Consider the following 21,996-nt stretch of genomic DNA (forward strand, 5'->3'; position numbering starts at 1 on the left):
TTAGTGCAAGAACACCCATGCTATCTTGTGCTGTGGGAACTTCATTATGTTTCATCACTTTTATACTAATAGTGTTGTATAGAACACATTTCATTACTTTAAGTTTGCAGAAAACTTAGTACAGAGACAAGTCTTGCTTTTCTTTACAGACTGCTGTATTGTATTGACTGATCACGTTGTGCCACCTTATCTATTTCCAATGTAGGATATGCATGGCCCTGTAGACAATTTTTTGACTGTCTATTGTGGCGTAGATTAACAGCATGTTCACATATTTAAAATGGTACTAGCAGAGTGCCTTTCTAGCCCAGCTCTGTGGGCAAGACATGCTGGTTGACTTGCATCATGAAAAAGACCCACTCGTGCATTTGTGCATCTGTACATAGTTTATACTTCAGTAAAGTCATTGAAGAAATTACTGATCAAAGGACAATGGTTTCATATGAGTTCCTGTTTGTGAAGGTTTACTGATTAAAGAACTTAATTCTCACTGAATTGTCCAAATCCACCCTTACAAACACACACGAGCAGTTTTCCAGGGTTCATATGAAGTGTTTCATGGACTAGGTCTGTTGACAGGAGCTTGACTTTTGTGTATTAAGGAAGCTTGGTCCTTTTCTGGAGTGGATATATCTCTGTGAGCATGCTTTGCTTAAAGTATTCAAACAGATTGGCTTATATTTTTCAGTTCACTTTACCTTTTATTCATGTTTTCCATCTATAACATATATTGGCATAATACCTGCCTATAGCTTTGCTCCTGTTTACATGTTAACACAATTCTCTCTCATACATACCACACAAGTACGAGTTGCTTTCTCTCCCCCTTTTCAGCCAGCTAACGACTTCCCAGAGTTACCTACTCACCCAACTTACTTTACTGATTGTTTTTTTCCTTCCTCTTGAACTTTCTCCTTGCTGTGTCAACTCGTGCCGTTCGCCATCACTGTGCTCAGGCTCATGCCACTCCCTCGCCCTATCCCCATTCCCACCCACCACCACTTTCATTTGCTTTATACTTCTCTACTCTCCACCCCTTTCACCACTGAACAGTCCCCACACCCTCTCAATTTCCCTACTTCCTGCACCTCCAACATTTCTCGTCAACCTCTCCTACCTTACTTGACTTCATATACTCTCCCCTAATCTCTTCCTCTCAACGTCTGACTAAATCCCTTTCTCAGGCAGTCACCTCTTTCTGCTTAACCATATATTCACCCCACTCTTCCTTACCATGTCACCTCACCACCATCTTATCCCCTTTCTCCTCCTACTAACATTAGCTACTTCATCTCATATAATGCTGCATTATATAGCACCATCACCAACTCTCTCAAATAATCACTACCCACATAACTACCCTCATACACTTAGGAAATAGGTGAGGAGAGATACTGTCTCCCCTACCTCCCACTATTCAATTAAGATTTATCCTAGTGTTTCTCTATCCACATGTACGAAGACAATAAATCCATGTACACTTGGCCTAGTCTCCTTACTGACCAATTTCTTTGACACACAACTCCTGGATGGTGACATCCACCCCAACCCTGGGTCACCCATCTCCACCCCTCACAAGTAAACAAACCCTCAACAACTCCCCATAGCCACAGTCCATCTTCTAAATCCTTTATCTATATTTTCTCTAAACATCCAAAGCATTTTTAGTAAATCTGCAGACCTGCACTCATGGCTTGACATCTACTCCCCCCATATCTTAACCCTTTCAGAAACCTGGTTAAAACCTCACATCTCTAACTCCAAAATCCTTTCCCCAGGCTATAATATCTTCTGAGCAGAAAGAACAAGTAAAAAGGTGGAGGTGTTGCTATCCTCTACTCTGACCAACTTACTCTCTCTCCACTCTCACTTTTCATACCTAACTTTGCTCCTGCCTAAATACTAATAGTAAACTGCCACCTAAATCCCTAAAAAAAAATTGCCATCGTACCCATCTACATTCCCCCAGGAGACAACATGCCTATCCTCGAGTTCTCTCCTGGCTTACCTTAAATGTTACCTTTGAAACTATTATACTTGGTGACATAATCATAGACTGGATAACTCTTTCTTCCCCATCTCCTACTCATAGTCTCAGTCTGTACGGCTTCCACAAACTCATATCTTCCCCTACCAGGTGAAACAGAAACTCTACTTCAGGATCCATAATAGACTGGATCCTTACTTCAGACCCTTGTCTGTATCATAACCCTGGCATTCTCCCTAACTCCCTAAGTGGCCATTCCCCTATTTATATCCATAGATACTCCCAACACCCTCCCAAAGAACAGCTTTACAGAGAATGTAGTGATCTGACTCACTTCAGTCCTGACTATTTCATCTCCACATTGTCCAACATTAACTGGTCCTTCCTCAAAAACCTCCCACTTAATGATGCAGTAGTCTAGTACCTCCCTCTTAATGATGCAGTAGTCTATTTCTAGATGTACTGAACTCTATGGCACCTTCCAGGAAAATCAGGGTAAAATCAAAATGTGCTCCCTGGCTTTCTAAGCAAACACACTCTATCATGCATCAGAGGGATGCTGACTGGAAAACTTGGCCAGAAATAAAACTCCTCCCTTATTCCAACACTGCAAGCAACTTAGAAACAGGTGTAAAAAAAATTATCAGAGACAAAAAAAAACTTTTTGCCACCAATCAAAGTAGCCCACACGACATCCCCAAAATATTCTGGTCTAGCATAAATAAAATCCTCCACCTTGGAAATTCTTCTACCCCCAACCCATTCCATCTTAGTACTGCCTCAGAGACTGCTGCTCTCATAAATAATTACTTTATTGAATCTATATAAAAACAAATAGTTGTACTGCCTCCTTTTGACCCTGCATCCCAGTCCTCCTTCCTCTAATACATTCTTTCTACAACCATTTCCCACTGCCTTCATGAAATTGCAATAAAACTTGAGCCCTGCGCTTCCTCTGACAATCTACCTCCTACTTCCTTAAAATTGCTGTCCGTGCTATTGCTTACCCTGTCTCTGTTCTTATCAGTCGTTCTGTTACTGAAGCTCTCATTCCAGATATATGGAAATCCTTCTACACAATCCCTCTCCACAAAGGAGATAACTCCACTGACCCTTCCAGCTATCATCCCATTACTATACTATCCCCCTTTCAAAAATTCTTGAAAAGTGTGTCCACACTCAGCTACTTAAACACCTGCTAGATAACCTTCTTACTCCCACCCAGCACACAGCTTCAGACCTCACCATACTACTTCCACTGCTCTGCTCTCATTTTACCCAAACAGTATCAGAAGACCGTGACAACCAACTAATTTTCTGTCTATTCCTTGACCTCTCCAAAGCTTTTGATGTTGTCTCTCACTCTAAACTGATAAACTATATGACCTTCATTTCTCAAACCCCACTTTAAGCTGGTTCTCTAGCTACTTATCTAATAAAAAAAACAGTCCATAGGCTGGAAAACGGTCACCTTCCCTTTCCTTTCTCTTAACTCCGGTGTACACCAAGGCTCAATATTGGGACCTCTACTTTTCAATATTTACTAACAGTCTGTCCTCTGTCACCAAACCTCTCTACACTCTTACAATATGCTGACGACTCCACGCTTATTTCCACTGCCCACAGCATCCCTGAACTCCTTGCTCTTACCCAGGACACTTTTACATCCATTGAAACCTGGCTCACTGATGATCAACTAATTCTAAACCCAAAGAAGACTAAACTACTTTTCCTTCCCAAAACACTGGCACCACACAAATCCACTTTTTCAAGTACCTCCCACAACAATACCACCATCAGACCAGAACCTTTCACAAAATTACTTGGTGTTATAATTGATGATGAATTAAAATTTGTCATACACATCCATCATTCCATAAAAGAAACACACCAGAAACTTGGTCTCCTGTACCAGCTTCACAAACTACTCCCACCTTCAAACCCTCCTTGGCCCTGTCTCTCTTATGATCCTGTCTTCTGCATGCTGCTGCAGTTTTTACTATCCTTCAGTCTTCACGTCATTCTAAACTAGAGCAAACATACAATAAAATAGCTAGATTCACCTCTAATCTACCTAACAAATTCCATGACTGTCTTGGCCTTAAATCATTATAATGGCCTGAACTCACTAAACAATTGTTTTTTTTCCTCTGCTTCATATCACACACACACACACACTACTTTATAACCCCACCTCCTGTCCCTCCATCTCTAACACTGTGTCCCTCTATAACCCCTGCCATCAACTTTGTACATTTGACAAACACCTTCTTGATATTTATAAGCCATCAAAAAATATTGACAAGTCCCTATATAAGTACTCTAGCTCACACCTGGAATTCCCTTCCACTGAAAATAAGAAGCATCCCTCATAAGCTCCATTTCAAACAAGAACTCAAACATTACTGTCTTAACACCTGGTCCTGCCCTTGCCAACCTGACTTCTGACTGATTTCTTCCTATATTCTACTTCTGATCACTTCAATTTCTCTCTCTCTTTTTACACACACGCCCTTCTTTTTTTTTTTTTTTTTTTTTTTTTTTTTTTGCTCCACTAGCACTTCAATTTAATTTAGACTATCAACAATCTGCGCTTGTAATATACCTACTCAGGGCCTATATCTGCTTTGGTTATATTTGGAATTTTTAGTTTTTTGACAGCGTTCATCTCATTTTTGTCTCTTGTCAGTGTTGTAATTTTTAATCTTTGTATTAGTTACTGCTTTTTTTCCTTTTTGGATTGTCTTGTAAATGTATTTGGTGCTTTTCTCCTCAGGTCTCCACTGAAAATGGGCCTTTGGCTCAGTTGCACCAACCCGGTTAACAAATGACAATAAATAAATAAATTAATAAAAAATGTCCCCTTAGGGTTTAAGCTCAGTTTCTACTGTATTTTCTTCTCAGGGTTTATCTTGTTTGCCCCAAAAGATCGCCTGTTTTTTCTAAGTGGAATGGTAAGAGCTACATCCTTTAAAAGAGGAGAGTACATGGAATGTGGCCCTAGAAATATAAAGCTGACATAACAGTTCTTGTTATTCTTTGATCAAAGTTTATTGTTTTGCTGTTTGAATACTGTATCCAGCAAAAAAAATGAACAGGGTCAAGTATGCTCCAAAATCTAAAATAAACTCTCATTATTGAAGTTACTAATGTTCAATATACATGCTGCTTTTTTTTTGACACTTTTGTGTTTGAATTAACCTATCCCATTTGGTTAGAGATTGGCCTTAATATAATTATTAATTATGTAATTATATTTTAATTAATAATTTATATATAATTATATAAAATAAACTCTAATTATTGAAGTTACTAATGTTCAATATACATGCTGCTTTTTTTTTTGACACTTTTGTGTTTGAATTAACCTATCCCATTTGGTTAGAGATTGGCCTTAATATAATTATTAATTATGTAATTATATTTTAATTAATAATTTATATATAATTATATATATATATATATATATATATATATATATATATATATATATATATATATTGCATTTTTGCCAGTAATGAGAATAACTGGGATCATACCACAGATAATTTGATAATGCTCTTGATGAACGTTCTATGATTCTAAAAGAGAATGCAACAGAATTAAATTCTGACTTAATGCCATTCTATGACCATCCTAGGTTCATAGATAAATATCAGGCTAACTGCCCTTATGAGCCATTTAAGCCTAGCCAGTTTCCCTTTTTATGCTTGAATTAACCTATCCCATTTAGGCTTTGCCCATCCCTTGGTCAATAATTCTGTTACCCGTAATGAGAAAAACTGGGATAATACCAAAGATAATTAGAGGGGACCAATGATGATTGAGAAATGAGTCATTATATCACTGAACAATGAGTTGCTCCCATACATTTTATCCAATTTACTATTAACGCTGTCAGTGGAACTTAATTTTGTTAGAATATTAAATGATATTGGATTACATTTGCTTGGGATGGGAGAGTGAGGCAAAGAACCTGTCTAGTTGCCTTTTAAAGTGTATTCAGCATACTTCTTACTGTCCATCCCAGTGTTCCGTTTCTTCCAGGTCCGTGTTTCCTTGAAAAACTCCATGGATTCCTTTCTCCACCACTCATTTCACTAGTTTGTTCTATGGGTCCTTGGTCTTCACAAATAAATTTTGGTAATCCAGTGATTAGCTGGTCCCAACAATCTGTTGCCTTTGTTCGCACCTTCCATTTCCTTTGTGTTCATCTTTCACATTTCCCTGACATGATGCACCCAGGTTTTGCCTCACTCCCAGGTCATCTGGATTCTTGTGAGAAGAGCTTTTGCTTGTTTAGTGTGTGGTCGTATTCTTTCCTCTCCATTGTATGCATTCCTCTGGTGGCTTCCATCCTTACTCCTAGCAGTTTAATATCCCTATGCACTTCTCCCACAAGGCTAATGTACTCTTATATGTGGCCTCAACAGTAGTAATACCGCTTTTTTTCTCCCTGATTCTGGAATCTCACTCCTGGTATACATCACAACATTCCAACTGCCACCACTAGTAGCCCAGTTCAGGAATAATTCATGTCCCTTTCAGCTTTTTCCTCCATCATTATTAATTCTATTGCTCCCTAGGTGTTGCATCACATGAGGTTGTTGCTCATTCATGGCACTTGTCTGCAATGAACTTCAACTGCCACCTGTCTGCCAACTTGGTCAGCCTTTCCTAAAACCCTTCCCTTCATCCTCCACTGCTGCGCCTGTGTAATTGGTGAGGAAGGTGGTCCCCTCAGATGTGACTGAAATTGGCACACTTAGTAGTGGACAGTGGTCTGTATCAAGAAATCTGGCTAATTCCTTCTTGACATCCTTTCTACTCATTCTGTTTGTCAACTATTCTCCCCACTTTATGATAGCCTTCTTTCAGCTAGGTGCCCTCCACCTACTTTTCTTTATAAAGCCTGAAGCAGTGTCCATTTAGTAACTCAACTTCAGAAAAAAAAAAAAATGCGATCTGTCACTGTTTTACCTCAGCTTGGCCAGGCCTGGCCTGCCCCAGTCATCTTTGAACTCCCTCCCCCACTTCTTTGCGTAGCCTAGACAAATCTGTCCTTTCATTCCTTTCCCTTCTTTGAACTTTATAACTCCAAAGCCTTTTAGCCTACTCTCTTTCGGCTGGTGCTTTTGCTGCCCTCACTTAGTTGACGGTCTTTCCTTTTACTATACATCCTTCCCTTTGCCTCCCTGTCCTTTCCACCTGCTGGATTCTGTTGTCACAGGTCACAGATCTTAATGATAAATTCAAGGCATTAACCCTTGCATACATCAGGGGAAGTGGTTTTTACTGAATACATTTGAAGCTGTTGGATACATGTCCTTTCTCTGAGAGCTCTGGAAGAGGAAGTAAATCTCCTCCTGCCCGAGTCGGGTAACCAGTCTGTGATGTGGTATGTTAACTCTCTTGGACCCCCATTTAAAGTAAGAGTGCATGTCTGGTGGTAAGCCATAGAGACAGTCATCACCTTAACAGTTGTTCAGAGTGTGGAGAATGAAATGTACTTACAGACTTGCTGAACTGCAGCTGTAGTCTGTCTCTTGAAAGTGAGAATCCTGTTACTTTAGTGAGTGGGACACCCAATTAGAGATTTGCTCAACAAATGAGTTAACACAATCCTTTCCTATATTCTACTCCATTTTGTAGGGTAAGAAGGGAAGGTGTGACAAAGATTTTTGCTCACCTTTTAGCTTTTTGCCTGACTTTGTGTGACTGGTGGTGAAGAAGGATATGGATCAGGCTTACAGGTTGCTGGTGGGGAGGGAAGCCCTTACAGATAAAATCCAAAAAGAGTCTGTGACATCTGTCTCTGCCTCATAATGTGGCTTTTTTTTTAGATTTCTTGTTCACATTGGGCCTTCTGGCGGGTATATTCAAACTGATTGGGCTGTCAAGAAGCCTGACAGGCTGCCCATATGGGTGGGGAGAAAGCCTTTGCAGCTTCTGTCAGGCAGTTTGGAAGGGGTTCTAACTCTTCTGAGGTGTCTGCTTGACTTGGTTGGCTTTTAGTGATTTCAGGTACAAGAGGTATATTTCTGTCATCTCTTCCTTTAATAACCCAATTTAGGGCAGAGGTATCCAGCAATGGTTTGTTAAAGAATTCCCTGAAGAATTCTCTGCTCATCCTCCTTGGGAGTATGATTTCATGGTTGATGGGCAAACCTGTCCCTTGTTCAAACCAGCTAGTTCATCTAGAGTGAAATTTCTTCCTTTGACAGCTTTTTCTTGGTGGCTATAATTTTTGCTTAGGTGATCTGTGCTTTGTGTTTTTGTCTATATACAACCTATTTGTCTTTTTATAAGTTCCTTAGGACTAACCTGTCTTTCTTAAAAAAAATTGCATCAGAACTGTCCTTAAACTAATTCATTTATTTCCCTTTTTTTTGTCTGAGAAGGACCTAAAGCAGAGAAAATGCAGCCCTTCATACCTTGTGCGTTCAGTGGTTGCTCAGTTTTTTTTTACTTGAAGGTGATGCATGTGTTTAGGAAAAGGGAACAGTTAATATTATTAAGGGGCCCTTTTCTTTTGAATTTTAATTGAACTCCTCTTATTTTCTGTTCCTGATAATTATTTTTTCTTTCAGGCCCTACAATGTGCATGCCATGATAGGATGTGCTGCATTATGAGTGTGTGGTTATACCAAGTCCATCAGTTTATTTCTGCTCCTTGCTCAATTCAGACCTCAGTTCTGATTTGCGTAGTGGAAAGGTTCTAAAGTTTGATGCCTGAAGCAATAATGCTTCCAAAAGTGTTTATGTGGCTACCTGATGGTAAGCTACAAGTCTGCTGTGGCAGTGTCTCTGCAGCCTGCAAGAAGAGCATGTTATGGAGATGTTCTTCATCTCACATTGCTGCAGTCCTTACTTATGGGTAGTCCGCTGTCCTCGGTCGGCCCGAATACCAAAGTATTAGGCTGACGTCGGTCATGGGCGCACAGCCCTGACATCAGAGCGTCAGGGTATAAAAGCGCATGACCGACGTCATATCCTCAGTCTTTTTTGCCGCATGGTCCGATGCAGAAGCAGCGTTGCAAGTGCCGTTCGGCTTTCTGAAATTTTTCGTTTTCGGAGTTTCAGACATACCAAGTTGGGCTAAGTACCCGTTGGGAGCATTTTGTTTTTCTTGCCTCAGTTATTTACGGATGTCAGAAAAAGTGAATAATTGTATTTCTTGTGGGAAGCAGATACCACATAGGGATTACCACTCGCTTTGTATCCCTTGCTTGGGACGAAGCACGTAGTTGGGTGTCGGTTTTGTGCTAGGTTTAATAAGCGCACTATTAAGAGAAGGCTAGATTGCGCTAGGTTAGTCTTTGGCAAACGGTGTAATTATAATATGCCGTCGGATCCTCCGACGTCCGCTTCCACGAAGAAGCGTAAAGACAAATCTGTAAAGCCTAGGCAGGATGATTCGTCCATTTCGGACGCCGGTCCTTTAGAGACTGCAGTGGAACAGGTGGATCCGGCTGAAGTTTCTGTTGAGTCTCAGGGGGAAACCTTGATTTTACAGGATGTGGCCTCACAGGCGTCAAGTCAGGCTGAAGGGGCCTCTCGGGTTACTATTCTCCCTTCTTTGCCTAAGGGGGTTAGGCCTTCTGCTACTGTTTCTAGGGCTCCTTCTAAGGGCAGGTCTGTTTTGCCTTCTTCTGGAGTTAGTTCTGGTTCTTCAGCGTCTGTACCTAAGAAGCATATGCTTAAAATGGCAGAAGATTTGATTACTTTAATTAGAGGTTCCATGCCCCCTCCTGATAAGAGGCCCAGGGTAGAGCCAGAGTTGGAAGTTTTGGAGCAGGCCTCAGATGATTCTGAGTCTTCTGCTGAAGATATTCAAGATTTTCCTCCTTTTTCGGATTCCGATGCAGAGGATTCTACTCCTTCTGCTTCCCCTCCAGAGGATTTTTCATTTTCAGAAACCTTACATTCTATGAGGGAACATTTTAAGTTGGAAGGACAGGATTACTCAGATTCCAGAAAGAGGCTTAGAGAATTCTTGATGTTCTTCATCCCACATTGCTGCAGTCCTAACACTTGGGTAGTCCGCTGTCCCTCGGTCGGCCCGAATATCAGAGTATAAGGCTGATGTCGGTCAAGGCGCATTTGACTGACATCAGAACGTCAGGGTACAAATGCGCATGACCGACGTCATATCCTCAGTCTTTTTTGCCGCATGGTCCGATGCAGAAGCAGTGTTGCAAGTGCCGTTCGGCGTTCTGAAATTTTTCGAATTCGGAGTTTCAGACCGAAGTCAGAGTTGGTTAAGTACCCGTTGGGAATATTTTGGTTTTTCTTGCCTCAGTGGTTTACCGGATGTCAGAAAAAGTGAATAACTGTATTTCTTGTGGGAAACAGATACGCATAGGGATTACCATAATTTGTGTATACCTTGTTTGGGACCTGAGCACGGCGTTGTTGGGTGTCGCTTTTGTGCTAGGTTTAATAAACGCACTATAAAGCGAAGGTTGGATTCGCCAGGTTGGTCTTTGGGAAGCGGTGCAATTACAATATGCCGTCGGATGCTCCGCCGCTTCCTCAAAGAAGCGTAAGGACAAGGCAGTTAAACCTAGGTTAGAGGAGTCGTCCGAACGGACGCCGGTTCTTTAGAGGCGTCGGTGGAACCGGTGGTTCGACGGAGGCCTCTCTGGAGTCCCAGGGAGAAACTTTGTTTTACAGGATGTGGCCTCCCAGGAGGCAGGTCAGGCTGTAGGGGCTTCTCAGATAACTGTACTCCCTCCCTTCCTAAGGTGTCTAGGCCCTCTCTTTCTGCTTCCAAGGCTTCTCCTAGAGGCAGGTCTAGTTTGGCTTCTGTGGGTGTCACTCCTAGTTCTTCAGGTTCTGTGCCCAAGAAGCACATGCTTAAAATGGCAGAAGATTTAATTACTTTAATTAGAGGCTCTATGCCCCCTCCTGATAAGAGGCCAAGGATGGAACCAGTGTTGGGGATTATGAGCAGGCTTCGGATGTGTCTGAGTCTTGGCTGAAGACTTGCAGGAGTATTCTCATTATTCTGATTCTGATGTGGATGATTCTACTCCTTCTGCTTCTCCTCCTGAGGATTTTTCTTTTTCAGAGACCCTTCACTCTATGAGAGAGCATTTTAAATGGGAGGGTCAGGACTTCTCTGATTCCAGGAAAAGGCTTAGGGAATTTTTGTTTTTACCCCAGCATAGGCCTTTAGCTATACCTCCTGTTCTGAATGTGGTGGAAGATGTATTTGCAGAGGCTTCTCTTAATCCTGATTCTTTGCCTCCTGCTCCTGTTAAACCAGATAGGTATTACAGGGTGCCTGAAGCTCATAAGTATCTTTTTAAGAGTCCTAGGGCAGACCCAGAGACTGTTAGCCAGGGGCCTAAGGGGGTTAAGGCTTCTGTTGTCAAGAATCCGGTTCCTGCAGATAAAGAGGCCAGGGCCTTGGATAGATGGGGAAAGAAAGTTTATACTTCTTCCACTCTAGCCATGAGAGCTTTGAATTGCCAGTTTCACATGTTGAAATATCAAAATTATCTCCTTTCACAGTTGAAATCTAAGGTTGATGCTCTGGCGGAAGGTATTGATTGTAAAGAGTTACAAGATTTAGTGCATGTTTCTGAACAGGTGGGTAAGCATTCTTTGCAATGTGGTTTTGATGCTGTACAGGCCTCGTCTAGGGTGGCTGCCACTGGGACAGTTCTTCGCAGGCATGCCTGGCTGAGAGATCAAAATTTATCTGACCATGTTAAAACTAGGATTTTGGATGCCCCTTTACAATCTGATGTCTTGTTTGGTTCTCCTGTTGAGGCAGTTTTAAAGAAAATGGAAGACAAGGCTAAGTCTATGCAGACTGTTAAAGATTTTTTGCAGGTTCAACCTCCAAAGTTTAGTAGAAATTGGCCTACTAAGGGGTGGACGTATCCTTCTTATGATTCCCAGTCTAGGGGTAGATCTAGACGTGGCAGGGGCAGAGGTCAGGGCTCTTTCAGGCCTAGAACAGGGAGTTCTCCTGCACAGTCTTGGTGAGGGCAGGGGTCAGTCCTTTCGTAAACAGACCCAATGACCTACCTTTTCAGCTGCCAGAACCTTCTCGCCTGGCAGCACCTTTGGGAGGAAGGTTGGCACTTTTCAAAGAAAATTGGAATTTGATTACCCAAGACAGATGGGTATTGGATATCATACATCACGGCTACAGGTTTTATTTCCATACCTTGCCTCCTTTCAAAGGCATGCCAGACATTCCTCCTCAACAAAGAATAGAGGCTCACAAGCAAATTTCTCTGTTACTCCAAATAGGGGCCATACAGCCGGTTCCTATGCCAGAAAGGGGCCTAGGATTTTATTCTCGCCTGTTCCTTGTGCCAAAAAGGGGAACACGTGGAGACCAATTTTGGATTTGTCTATCCTCAACACTTATCTGGACATTCCCAAGTTCAAAATGTTGGCGTTACAACAGCTTTTACCTCTGCTGGGCAAGGATCACTGGATGGTAACTTTGGATCTCAAGGAGGCTTACCTTCATGTTCCTATCAGGCTAAGTTGCAGGAAGTATCTGCGTTTTCGGACTGGGACTTCTCACTATCAGTTCTCTGCATTGCCCTTTGGCTTATCTACTGCCCAGAGTATTTCGAAAGTTCTGGCTCCAGTGATAGCTTTCTTCAGGCTAAAAGGAATACAAATCTATCCTTATTTGGACGATTGCCTGATTCTGGCTCAAGGAGGGGACGAGCTTCTTCGTCATTTGGAATATGTGATAGCAGTGCTAAGATGCCTGGGGTATTCTGTGAGCGAAATAAAGTCCAGTCTAGTACCCTCTCAAGACATGTGCTTTCTGGGTGTAAGACTGAATACAGCATCCCAGATGGCCTTTCTAACCCCGGACAAACAAAAGAATCTTTCCCTTTACTTCCATCATCTATCTCTTCAGTCTGGGCTGACTGCAAGGACAGTCCTTCAAGCCTTAGGGTTCATGGCATCTTGTATTCTGGTGCTTCCCAATGCCAAACTGCATATGAGGAAGTTGCAATGGTATCTCAAAGATGTATGGACACAGCACTGCCAGGATCTGGACACTGTCATTCAAATAATACCTTGCATTCAGAAGGAATTTTTGTGGTGGGCTCAGGAATGTCACCTAAACAAGGGACTCTCTGTGACCCGCCAGAGGCGAGTCAAATTTTAACGACAGATGCCTCAGACAAAGCTTGGGAGCTCATCTAAACGGAAAGTGGATACAAGACAAGTGGCCTGTCAGACTACAGCATCTACATATCAACTTGAAGGAGATGTTAGCAGTCCAGTTTGCATTAATAGCTTTCAAGGATTTACTTCTTCCAGGGCAGGTGTTCATTCTAACAGACAACACAACTGTCATGTGGTACATCAACAAGCAAGGGGAACACATTCTTATCCTCTATGCAGGCAAGCAATGATTTTGTGGGAGACTGCTCTCAGTTTACAACTAAGTCTTCGGCAAGGTTTCTGCCGGGAGCACAGAACTCCTTAGCAGATGTGTTAAGCAGACAAATCATGGATCCCCACGGTGGAAACTGGATCTTCATGTATTTCAGAAATTGACAGTGTCCTGGGGAACTCCAGACATAGATCTGTTCGCTTCTCCACTAAACCACCAGCTGCCAAAGTTTTGCACGAAGAGGTTTCATCCCACAGCTTGGAAAGTGGATGCTCTTTCTTTCAGTTGGAAAAATCTTCATGTGTATGCCTTTCCACCTCTGCCTCTCCTCCCAAAGGTACTTCTGAAGGTCAGACAGGACAAGCCAAGGATGATTTTGATAGCTCCAGATTGGCCTCGACAGCACTGGTACCCATTACTGAGAAGTCTAGTGCAGAAGCCTCCATGGCCTTTGCCTTTGATTCCACATCTGTTGTCCCAGGAGGACAGTCATTTGCTCAATGTCAAACTTCACTCTCTTCACCTAACAGCCTGGCATATTCTGTTTTAAACCATAGAGGGTCTCAACTTCCACAACAAGTTTTGAATGTGATTTTGGAAGCTAGAAGGCCTAGTACAAGGAAAGTGTACGCAGATAAATGGAAGAGATTTTTGTTTTGGAGTGCAGCCAAGGATTTGGATGTTTCTGAGCCTGATTTAAGTGTGGCTCTTCAATATCTTACTGAGTTATTGGACAAAGGTTTGTCCTTCTCTTCTATTAAGATTCATGCTGCAGCAATTTCAGCTCACTACGATTGTGACCCACCATTGTTTTCTCATCCTTTGTTCAAGCAATTTCTTAGAGGGGCAAAGAATATAAGACCCCCACGAAGAGCTCCTACTCCTGCTTGGGATCTCAATTTTGTGTTGGAGAAACTCACTCTACAACCTTTTGAGCCTGCAGCTACTGCTGAGTTGAAATATTTGTCATGGAAGACTGCTTTTTTGTTGGCCATTACCTCTGCGAGAAGGGTTTCTGAATTGCAGGCCCTTATGGCAGTTGAGCCTTTCTTAATTTTCCATAAGGATAAGGTATCTTTTACTAATCCTTCCTTTATGCCTAAAGTCGTTTCTAGTGTGGCTTTAAACCAAACTATTCATTTGCCTACTTTTTATGCAAATCCCCAAAATAAAGGGGAAAAGATTTTGCACACTTTAGATGTACACAGGCAGTTGCGATATTATTTGGACAGAACTAAAGGGTTCAGACAATCTCAGCAGTTATTAGTTTCTTTTGCTTTGTGCTCTCAGGGCAAGCCCGTGTCAAAACAAACTATTTCTAAGTGGATTGGATTGTGCATTGCTTTCTGTTATTCCCATCATGGCAAAGAGATTCCTGCTGGGATTAGGCCTCATTCCACTAGGGCTACTGCCACTTCCACAGCTTTTTTGAGGGGGGTGGCAACTAAGGATATTTTGGAGGCAGCCACTTGGAGTTCAGTGCATACCTTCTCTAGGCATTACCACCTTCCACTGTATTCTAAATCCAGGGCTGGTTTTGCCACTGCTGTGTTGCAGGGCATTTTGGCAGCTCCTGCTTCATTATAGTTTAGCCATCCTCCCTTACCTCTGCTTTGGGATTCTACCCAAGTGTTAGGACTGCAGCAATGTGGGATGAAGAACATAGTACAGTTTTGTACCTACCATAAATGTAGATGTTTGAAGATCCACATTGCTGCAGTCCAATTTACCCTCCCTCCTTCCCCTCTGTAGTTTGAGGTGGTTGTGTGGGTTGGGTTTTCCATCTGAGGTATATTGTGTATATTGTATATATTGTATATATTGTACATATTTTTGGTGTTAGGCTGGTTGGTTGTTTAGTTGTTGTCTATGGGTTTTGACCTTTCTTTTTGGGGTCTTCTGACATCTGGGGCAAGAAAAGACTGAGGATATGACGTCGGTCATGCGCATTTGTACCCTGACGTTCTGATGTCAGTCAAATGCGCCTTGACCGACGTCAGCCTTATACTCTGATATTCGGGCCGACCGAGGGACAGCGGACTACCCAAGTGTTAGGACTGCAGCAATGTGGATCTTCGAACATCTACATTTATGGTAGGTACAAAACTGTACTTTTTTACCACAGCATAGACCCTTGGCTATTCCTCCTGTTTTGGATGTTGTTCAGGGTGTTTTTTCGGAGGCCTCATTTAATCCAGATTCTATGCCTCCTGCACCAGTTAAACCGGACAGGTATTATAGGGTACCTGAGGCTCATAAATACCTATATAAGAGTCCTAGGGCGGACCCAGAAACTATTAGTCAGGGGCCTAAGGGTGTTAGGGCTTCTGTTGTAAAGAATCCGGTTCCTCTAGATAAGGAAGCTAGAGCTTTGGACAGATGGGGTAAGAAGGTGTACACCTCTTCTACTTTAGCAATGAGGGCTTTAAATTGCCAGTTTCATATGTTGAAATATCAGAATTTCCTCCTTTCTCAGCTAAAATCTAAAGTGGATGTTTTGGCAGAGGGCATAGAGTGTAAAGAATTGCAAGATTTGGTGCATGTTTCTGAACAGGTGGGGAAACATTCTTTGCAGTGTGGCTTTGATGCTTTGCAGGCTTCTTCTAGAGTGGCTGCCACTGGTTCAGTTCTTCGTAGGCATGCCTGGCTTAAGGATCAGAATTTATCTGAGCATGTTAAGTCTAGAATTCTGGATGCCCCTTTACAGTCCGAAGTTTTGTTTGGTCCTCCTGTGGAGTCTGTTTTGAAGAAAATGGAGGACAAGGCTAAGTCTATGCAGACTGTTAAAGATTTTTTGCAGGTTCAACCTCCTAAGTTTAGTAGAAATTGGCCTGCTAAGGGGTGGACGTACCCTTCTTCTGATTTCCAGTCTAGGGGTAGATCTAGGCGTGGTAGGGGCAGAGCTCAGAGTACCTTTAGGCCTAGAACATGGAGTTCGCCTGCTCAATCTGCTGGTGAGGGTAGGGGCCAGTCCTTTCGTAAACAGGCCCAATGACCTGCATTTTCAGCTGCCAGATTCTTCTTGCCTGGCAGCTCCTTTGGGAGGAAAGCTAGCTCTCTTCAAGCAAAATTGGTTTTAATCACCCAAGACAAATGGGTGTTGGACATTATAAACAAAGGTTACAAGTTTTATTTCCATACATTGCCTCCTTTCAAAGGTATGCCAGACATTCCTCCTCGGCAAAGGATGGAGGCTCACAAACAGATTTCATTACTTCTTCACATGGGAGCTATACAGCCAGTACCTCCTTCAGAAGTGGGTATAGGGTTTTATTCGCCTGTTTCTAGTACCAAAGAAAGGGAACACGTGGAGACCGATTTTGGATTTATCTCCTCAACACTTATTTGGACATTCCAAAGTTCAAAATGTTGACATTACAACAGCTTTTGCCTCTGCTGGGAAAGAACACTGGATGGTAACTCTGGATCTAAAAGAGGCTTATCTTCATGTTCCTATCAGGCCCAGTTGCAGGAAGTACCTGCGTTTTCGAGCTGGAAATTTACATTATCAGTTCTCTGCATTGCCCTTTGGCTTATCTACTGCCCAGAGTGTTCACAAAGGTTCTGGCTCCAGTGATAGCCTTTTTCAGGATGGAAGGAATACAAATTTATCCTTACTTGGACGATTGCCTGATTATTGCACAAGACAAGGACGAGCTTCTTCAGCATCTACAGTATGTGATGGTAGTGTTAAGATGCCTAGGGTATTCTGTGAACGAAACAAAGTCCAGTCTAGTACCCTCTCAGGACATGTGCTTTCTGGGTGTGAGACTGAATACAGCTTCCCAGATGGCCTTTTGACCCCGGACAAACAGAAAAGTCTTTCACTTTATTTCCATCAAATGTCTCTACAGTCCAGGCTGACTGCAAGGACAGTCCTTCAAGCCTTGGGGTTCATGGCATCTTGTATTCTGGTGCTTCCCAATGCCAGATTGCATATGAGGAAGCTTCAATGGTATCTCAAAATCTATGGACACAACACTGCCAGGATCTAGACACTGTCATTCAGATAATACCTTGCATTCAGAAGGAATTTTTGTGGTGGGCTCAGGAATGTCACCTAAACAAGGGACTCTCTGTGACCCGACCAGAAGGCGAGTCAGATTCTAACGATGGATGCCTCGGACAAGGCTTGGGGAGCACACCTCAATGGAAAATGGGTGCAAGACACGTGGCCTGCCAGACTTCAACGCTTGCATATCAACTTGAAGGAGATGTTAGCAGTACAATTTGCATTGATGGCTTTCAAGGATTTACTTCACCCAGGGCAGGTGTTGATTCTAACAGACAACACAACTGTCATGTGGTACATCAACAAGCAAGGGGAACTCATTCGTACCCTCTTTGCAGACAAGCGATGATTTTGTGGGAGACAGCTCTCAGTTACAACCTCAATCTTCAGGCAAGATTTCTACCAGGAGCACAGAACTCCTTAGCAGATGTATTGAGCAGACAAATAGTGGATCCTCACGAGTGGAAATTGGATCCTCAGGTATTTCAAAAGTTGACAGTGTCATGGGGAACTCCAGACATAGATCTGTTCGCTTCTCCACTAAATTACCAGTTGCCAAAGTTTTGCACAAAAAGGTTTCATCCCACAGCTTGGAAGGTGGACGCTCTGTCATTCAGTTGGAACAATCTTCATGTATATGCCTTTCCACCTCTACCTCTTCTGCCCAAGGTTCTCTTGAAGGCCAGACAAGACAATCCATCCATGATCCTGATAGCACCGGATTGGCCTCGACAACACTGGTACCCACTACTGAGGAGTTTGGCCCGAGAGCCTCCATGGCCTCTGCCTTTGATTCCACACCTTTTGTCTGAGGAGGGCAATCACTTTCTCAATGTCAGAATTTAGTCTCTGCATCTAACAGCCTGGCATATTCTGTTTTAGATTCTGGAGGTTCTCAGCTTCCACAACAAGTTTTGAATGTTATTTTGGAGGCCAAGAGGCCTAGTACAAGGAAAGTTTATGCTGATAAATGGAGGAGATTTTTTATTTGGAGCAAAGGGAAGGATTTTGATGTTTCCAAGCCTAATTTGAGTGCTTCCTTACAATATCTTACTGAGTTATTAGACAAAGGTTTGTCCTTCTCCTCCATAAAGGTTCATGCTGCAGCCATTTCGGCTAATTATGGCTGTGACCCTCCTTTATTCTCTCATCCTTTGTTTAAGCAGTTTCTCAGAGGAGCAAAGAACATAAGACCCCCACGTAGAGCTCCTACTCCTGCTTGGGATCTCAATTTTGTGTTGGAAAAGCTTACTCTACAACCTTTTGAGCCTGCAGCTACTGCCGAGTTAAAGTATTTGTCATGGAAAACTGCTTTTTTGTTGGCCATTACTTCTGCAAGAAGGGTTTCTGAATTACAGGCCCTTATGGCAGTGGAGCCTTTCTTGATTTTTCATAAGGATAGGGTATCTTTGCGTACTAATCCTTCCTTTATGCCTAAAGTGGTTTCTAGTGTGGCCTTAAACCAAACTATTCATTTGCCTACTTTTTATGCAAATCCTCAAAATAAAGGGGAGAAGATTTTGCATACTTTGGATATTCACATTCCGTTGCGTTATTATTTGAGCAGAACCAAGGAGTTCAGACAGTCTCAGCAGTTGTTTGTTTCTTTTGCTTTGGGTTCACAGGGTAGACCTGTTTCAAAACAAACTATTTCTAAATGGATTGGGTTTTGTATTTCTTTTTGTTATTCCCATCATGGTAAGGAGATTCCGACTGGAATCAGACCTCATTCCACTAGAGCTACTGCAACTTCTACTGCCTTTCTAAGGGGGGTAGCTACAAAGGATATTTTGGAAGCAGCCACTTGGAGTTCAGTACATACTTTTTCTAAACATTACCACCTTCCTCTTTATTCTAAGTCTAGGGCTGGATTTGCCACTGCAATATTACAGGGCATTTTAGCAGCCCCTAATGCTTTATGATTTTGCCAACCTCCCTTTCCCGTTGCTTTGGGATTCTACCCATAAGTAAGAACTGCAGCAATGTGAGATGAAGAACATAGTACAGTTTTGTACCTACCATAAATGTAGATGTTCGAAGATCCACATTGCTGCAGTCCAATTTTCCCTCCCTCCTTCCCCTCTGTAGCTTAGCATGGATGTCCTTCATGGATGCATCTGCAGTCATAACAAGTGGGGTTGTCCTGTCGTCAGGCAGCCCCGCAGTCGGCCGGATTCCAAAGTCCGGTCCGCTTCGCTGATGTCGCACTCCACCCGGCGTCATCTCTGTTGGTCTTCGGTATAAAAGCATCAGCCGACGCCATTTTCCCCAGTCTTTCTTGCCGTGGGCCAAGCAGAAGCTGTTCGCAAGTGCCGGTCGGTCAGATCCAGAGATTACTTCTACCGAATACTACTTCGAAGACTTCTAAAGCTAAGTACCCGCTGGGGACTCTTTCTTGCCTCAGCCGATGTCAGAAAAAGTTAACAATTGCTTAACCTGTGGGAAACAAATACCTCATAAAGATTTCCACTCTTACTGTCTGCCTTGTTTAGGCCCAGCCCACGCGGTAGCAGCTTGTTTGCCCTGTGCCTCTTTCAACCGAAACGCTTAGGCGCCGGTCGGAGTTTGCAGAACAGTTTTTCGGTTCTGATTTTATGCGTATATTATGCCGCCGGATCCTCCGACTACCCCCAAAAACGAAAGATAAAGACCGACATGCGTCCATGGTTTCGCCGAAACCACGGTAAAGCAAATCATGAGTGTCTCGGTTTCGGCGAAACCGAGAAAACTGATCTAAGTACAGCTGAACCTATTCTTACAACTGAGGCCCCTGCTACTCTTGAATCGACCTCAGAAATTTTACCCACTACGGTGGTTGACTTATCAGACACCATCCCCTTGGATGTCTCTACCCCAGCACGTGGTGCTGCTAGGCCTCCTGCTGCCATGTCCATTAAGGCCTTCGCCAGGGCTAAAGCAGCCAAGACTACTAAGACAGTGCCTGTTAAACCCCCCTCATCCAGGCCCTCTTCTAGTTCTCAAATGCTTTCTTTGGCAGAAGATTTAATTTCTTTAATTAGAGGATCTCAATCTCACCCAGACAGGGCCTCTCAGCCCCCAGAGAAGAGACCTAGGGCAGAGCCCCTGAGCCAGTGTCTTCTGATGATTCTGCTGATGAATCAGACATAACTGACCAGCCTGAGGCTCCCTTCTCCAATTTTGAAGATTCTGATGCTGAAGAATCCATTCCAGCTGCTTCCCCACCAGAAGAATTCTCCTTTGGGAAACCTTGCATGCCATGCGAGAACAGTTCCAATGGCAGCAGCAGGATTTTTCAGACTCCAGAAAAGGACTTAGGACCTTTCTGCACCTTCCACAGCACAGGCCCTTAGCTATACCTCCTGTTCTCTGTGGTGGATGATACTTTCAATGATGTTTGCTCCTCCAGATTCTTTACCCCAGCCCCTGCCAAACCAGACAGATTTTACAGGGTGCCAGATACTCATCACCACCTTTACAAGGCTCCACTTGCAGACCCAGAAACTATATCCCAGGGTCCCAAGGCAGTAGCCACGACCACAGCTAAAACCCTATCCCTTCTGAAAGGGAAGCAAGGTCATTAGACAGATGGGGTAAAAGGTCTACACTTCAGCTACTCTCTCAGCTAGAGCTTTAAACTGTCAGTTTCACATGATACAATACCAAGAGTTTATGCTTGATCAGTTAACTAAAAACTAACCACTGATGAATCTCTTGATAAGAAATATGTATTAGAGATGGTAAATAACATACAACAGGTTAGCAACCATTCCTTAAAATGTGGCTATGATGCACTGGAGGCTTCATTTAGATCAGCCATGACAGGCACAGTGATAAGAAGGCATGCATGGCTAAAGGAACAAGCTTTACCGGATCATGTTAAAGCTAAGTTGCTAGATGCTCCTATGGACAAGACAAGTTTGTTTGGTACACCTGCCCAGCAGGTTATGAAGAAAATGGAAGAAAAGGCAAAATCTGTTGAAACTGTTAAAGATTTCTTGCAGGTTCAGCCCCCAAGGTTTAGCAGGAACTGGCCTGCCAAAAATTGGTCCTTTCCTGACTCCACAAAATTTCAAAGGGGCAGGAATAGACGTTCCAGAGGCAGAAACCAAGCCAGAGGAGGTGCCTACAGAGGACGACAGTGGCAAGGTAACAACAGAGGCACAGACACAGCCACTGCTACTACATCAGCACAACCACAGTGACTTAATCCTAAATCCGCCTACCAGGGAACAAATAGCAGCTCCTCTAGGCGGAAAGTTAACCTTATTTTCAAAGAACTGGCACTACATAACAAAGGACAAGTGGATTTTACAAACCATAGATCAAGGTTACCGGTTTCACTTCCACACTTTCCCAGTCAAAAGAGGAATGCCAAATCTACCTCCACATCAAAAGACAGAGGCTCTACGCCAGATAATGGAGTTAGCAAACATGAGAGCTGTGGAAAGAGTGCCAACAGCAGAACAAGGAAAGGGGTTCTACTCCAGACTATTCCTAGTTCCAAGAAAGGAAAAAAGTTGGAGACCAGTTCTCGACCTGTCCACCTTAAATACATACATCATTGTCCCAAAATTCAAAATGCTGACCCTACAGTAACTTCTTCCCATGCTGGGCAAGGAGTCTTGGCTG

The 21,996-nt window shown here is 43.0% G+C and overlaps 1 protein-coding gene across 1 annotated transcript in view; it reads left to right on the forward strand.

Annotated features, from left to right (window-relative positions):
- The window catches only part of GPT2 (glutamic--pyruvic transaminase 2), a 567,369-nt gene that overhangs the window by 415,644 nt on the left and 129,729 nt on the right, over window positions 1–21,996 (forward strand). The gene's annotated exons all lie outside the window — the stretch shown is intronic.

This window comes from Protopterus annectens, chromosome 8.part0 (assembly GCF_019279795.1).
Source record: "Protopterus annectens isolate FY-2018-M chromosome 8.part0, PAN1.0, whole genome shotgun sequence".
Lineage (NCBI taxonomy): Eukaryota > Metazoa > Chordata > Ceratodontiformes > Protopteridae > Protopterus > Protopterus annectens.